The sequence below is a fragment of the Cygnus atratus genome, chromosome 2 (assembly GCF_013377495.2).
Source record: "Cygnus atratus isolate AKBS03 ecotype Queensland, Australia chromosome 2, CAtr_DNAZoo_HiC_assembly, whole genome shotgun sequence".
NCBI classification, from domain to species: domain Eukaryota; kingdom Metazoa; phylum Chordata; class Aves; order Anseriformes; family Anatidae; genus Cygnus; species Cygnus atratus.
This window is the reverse complement of record NC_066363.1, coordinates 141,946,663-141,951,505: the sequence shown is the minus strand read 5'-3', so window position 1 is coordinate 141,951,505 and position 4,843 is coordinate 141,946,663.

The window sequence follows — 4,843 nt, the reverse complement described above, 5'->3', positions numbered from 1 at the left end:
TGTCATCTGTAATCTGATTAGTTTTGTACTTAATTATGTTGTAAAGGGGCTTTTTAGTATGATGTTCTGGAGCATTTTGGATCACACTTCAGTGGATTTCCTTGGCACCTTTGTTCTGCAGAATACTGCATAGCACCTCCAAGCCAGAAAGTCCAGGTCCCTTTTTAGGGATTTGTGAACTATAGCGACTGATCAGTGAAGTCAATGCAAATATCAGAAAGGAAGAGATACTGGCTGCATGCATACTTCAGCTTTTAGGGTTGAAGGAAAAATTGACTCCCTTTCACCTTACCCCCAATCGTATACTTTCTTTTCCTCTTTTCTTAAAGTTCTGGAACCTATTTACATGTAGCAAGTTATTCCAACTTCCCAACCTTCCTCCTATAATACTTTCCAGGCTAGAATATTTTGTATTTTTGGCTACATTAAGACTTACTGGACAGCTAGTATGATGCCAGAGCTGGCAAAAGCTGATTTTTAGAATTTTTCATGTAAAGAGAAGGAAGACCTTTCTACCTTTATGGCCTGATCATAATTTTTAGAAGGTATTTGGTAGCAGCTCCAGCTTGAAGTGTTTCTCCTCTTCCTGCTCCTCTATTGTATCTATTGTAACATGCTCATCTTGCATATACTAGAACGTTGTGGTCACACTGAAGTTCAGCAAGGCAAAGTGTGAAGTCCTGCATCTGGGATGGAATAACATCAAGGATCATGGACTAAAGGGAATGCAACTTTCCTAAAAAGGAAGGACCTGGGGGATGGTGTATAGCAAGGTGAACACAAGTCAGCAGGTGCTTTGTGGTCCTGCCATAGGCATATCTTTCTACAATGTCCTGTCTGAGCTTTATTAGCAAAGACTGGAACTTACAGGCTTACAGAAGTGATTATTCTCCTTGTGAGAACACAGCTGGAATATGGCGCCCAAGTTCAGGGTTTCCTGATACAAAGAGACTGATCTTCTGGGGAGGGCCACTGAAATGGTGAGGAGGAAAGGAGGAAGAGCCCATGATATAAAACAACTGTGCTAGCATGGTGGAGATAAGCAGTTAAAGGTGAATTGTTACTGGACTGTATATAGCAGCACAGAAAGCTGCTCTACTGCACAAGCAGTCATTTCACTGATGAATGTTTGGTTTCTAGGAAGGGGCTGAAGGATCAGAGCTGCAGTTAGCAAGGTGCATTTGGAGCATAGTTTCCTAGGACTGAGTGTGTTCTTTATGATGAGTTTTCTTGCTGTTTCTCAAGCTTTTTCTTGAGAGAGTGACTGAATTGCAAACTATAGGTTCATTCTATATTGCTACAGCCCCGAACTACTAGCTTTAGAACAGTTCAGATTGTGTAATAGCCATGTTCCCTGTTTGATAGCACAATCACAGAAGAACTGTTATGTAATAATTCAAGAATTTTAAAATGAGATAAAATTGGAATGTTTTTTGTAAACAGCAGGAAAATGGCCCACATGCAGCTTTCCTTTTGACGGGAAGAATTTACTTAAGAGTAGTTGCTGAGTTTTAAAATCATCTTGTCTTGTGGGCACAGAATTGTTAGTTTTCAGTTCTGTTATTTTCAACCTTTCATCTCTCAGGTGCACATGCATTAAAAAGGTGTGTGCAGATTGTAGCACTACTTAAATTCTTGAGTTTCCCTCAGCTATTAAGTGGAACATCACTTTTTATCAGCAATTTTGAGACTTGAGAGTAATTCTGTATATAAAACTTGAAGAAAAACGTCAGTTCAAAATTATTACAGTACCTTCTGTAAATGTGTTGTATACCTAAATATTTTTTCATCATACACGTTAGATATGACAGACCTGGACCTATGTGTCTCAAAGGGTCCTCTATTAAAGGGTTCAGTCGAGCTCACAAAATCAATCACTGTTAGGACATTCATGCACAGTAAATGACCGTGATAGTTTTGGTCCATTCCAGGAAGCTGAAAGTGTCAGGTTTATCCAACTTGCTGGAGATGTAAAAATCACATAGCAGAATTTTGGTGGTGTTGTTTGGTGGTGGTGTTTGGTTTTGAGGGTGTTAGGGGTGATATCTTGCTTTCACCCTAGCGTTTCAATACCAGTGCAGTGATCACTGAAGCCTTTGACTTCATTGTACAGTCAGGTAGGTTTCAGTACAGGAATACAAAATAGTAATTTGTACCATTTTCTAAAAGAAGCAATTTACTGGTCAGTTCACTAAAACAGAAATTACAAAAAAATATGTGAAATTCAGAGCAAGCTATGTTCACTGGTGATATCTTCATAGGTACCTGCAAGTGTACTGTAAGTAGTTCCTAATTTTCTAAAAATTTGACTTTGAAATGATGTTTTGTTTGTTTTTATATAACTTCATATTACTTCTGTCAGCTACCTGATACCTCTGCTATGGGAAGCTGTGAAGGACTATTTATGTCCCTTTTAATAAATAAAACATGGAAGTAGCTATATCACTGATAAGGAGTGCATCTGTTTTGAAGCTGTGAGGGTACGTTATTAAAATCATTCTCTTAAATCAAAATCACATAGGTCTTGCCAGTTTGGATTGGTGAACAGGAGGTGCCTCATTCAAGGTGTTGGTATCCTTCAGGCTATGCAGGGCTGTAGTCCCAGGTGACTCTTTGATGAAAAAAATTTATGCTTTTACTGGCCCAAATGGCCCCCTCTTCATTTTCGGTGTGCTGGCATGGCTATTTAGAGGGGAAGTATTCTGCTCAACCCGAATTTGGAAGTGTGAGCCTTCACAGGATTCAGTGGTCAGTGTTATGGCAATGCTCAGCCCTGGATCTTGCTGAACTGCTTTGCTGCACAAGTAAATGTGTGCTCAGTATGGCTTGTTGCAGTGGGTATTGGTAACGCGTCTTAAGTTGTACACCTAGGAGGTCTTAACAAAATAACTGGGTTAAAATTGAAATATGTAGGGGAGAAAGAGCAAAAGAGGGAAAGCAAAACATGTTCTCAGCCAAAGGATGAAGCTGTCTGGAGCACGAGTGTTGCGAGAGGTTGGCAGTAGCTGAAATGTCAAGTACGACAATTGCAGATTCCATCACAATGTTTCATTGACTAAGCTTTAGAAATCTCATTAGTAGTGATGTTTTATAAACATCCAGGAATAGTTCCTCCCATCTTTAAATTACATGAGGATAAGATCAACTTTGTGCCTCTTGTTTTGGCTTTGTTTTTAGAAAAATATTTGTAGTAACTGCTCAAAGAAGTCCTTGGAAAAGGAAGAGAGGAAGAACATTTTAAGACTTCCCCCTCTTTATTTTTTTGGGAAGAGAGGAACAGAGGAAAGGTTCAAGATGGGGAAATCTTTTACTTCTCCTCCTGTAAGAGCTTTTTTTTTTTTTGAACAAAGTTTTTTTTTTTTTTCACCCAATAAATTTGTTGAGCATTTACAACATATTATTGTCAAGTTTTCCTTCTTTGGTAGGAAAGACTATAGTTTTCCTTCTTTAAAAGGTAATCTGTAAAGCTCTGATTTTTCTGGGTGTTAAAATGTCATCTTCCTTTCTCTTTTAAATAAAATTTTTAATAGTTTCATGAAGTTTTCTATATTCTTACTGGAGAAATGCCACCAGAAATTACACCTGCAGAAGCCATTCAAAAAATTTTCTTCAAGAGGAGGGCAGCATCAAGGGGAACCAAGAGGAATCAAGTGGTATCTCTGATAACAAACTCCTTTTCATACCATGTATAAGTGTAAAAAGGGTGTGAGGAACTTCAGCCTGCAAGTTACATTCCTTCTCTGTAATTAGCTGATAATTACTATGTAGACTTCAATATCCGAGACAAAAGCAAACTCAAATCAGATGCCTGTGAGCTGTACGTTAAAATGAAGGTTTCAACACACAAGTATGGAAAGACAGACATGTTATTCTTTATTCCAAGTGATCGCTACATTTTAATGCCTAAGAATACTATGCCAGCATCTCGTTAAAAAAAAATAAAATACTGTTTTGTATCATATAACAAAAATAACAGATCAAGTTGTTAAGAAAATGTTTTGACATAAGCGATGTGAATGCAATAGATATGGTTTAGGGAGTTGTATACCTTTCTATTTTAGTAGTTGTAATACATTGAGATTTTAAACATTAATGTATTTGGGCACTGCATATATGGTAACAAGGGCCATGTAAATGTGTTCTGAGGGTGGCTGGCTTTGCCAGCAAGAACTAAAGATTCAAAACCTCTGAAGGTTGCTGCTGTGGGTTGGTGCATGCTGCTGATATGTATTCAGCACCATGTTCCACTGAGAATTATTCAGCACTTCTCCTTGCATCTGAAGTGGCAGGGTGGCAAGTGGAGAGCTGGTTGTCGTTCATTTCCTTGTTGGAAATCCAGAAGCCTGCACAGCCAAAAGGGTGCTGCAACACTGTTCAGTGAAGTCCTCAGATGAAGAAACAGCTTCAGGACTGTGGAGCCCACAGAAGAATGAACCACTTTGCGTGTGAGATGCAGCTCAAGTGTTCTCTGCCCCTCATCTTATGTGTACCTTGTTCTATGTATCTCTTGGTAAGTGAAAGCAATGAGTCTTGCTTGTTTTTGATATAAAGTAAGAAAAGCCTTTCAGATATAATTTTTTGGTGCTTTCAAGCCATTACATCTTGTACTAATGCAGTATCAGCAGCTCTAAACACAAGCTAGGTATAAATGTGGATGCAGACAAAAATACCCACATTGTAGAGCTTTACCCCCAAGCAGTTCACAGTCCTTGCCAGGTTCACACTCTAGTTGTTGAGCACCATTTGCTGCCAGCATGTCAGGGAAGTTTCTCATGAACAGCTTTTATTGTAATATAAAAATAATAAAATCACTTCAAGAACTTTTCAAGGTTTTGAACTGTGT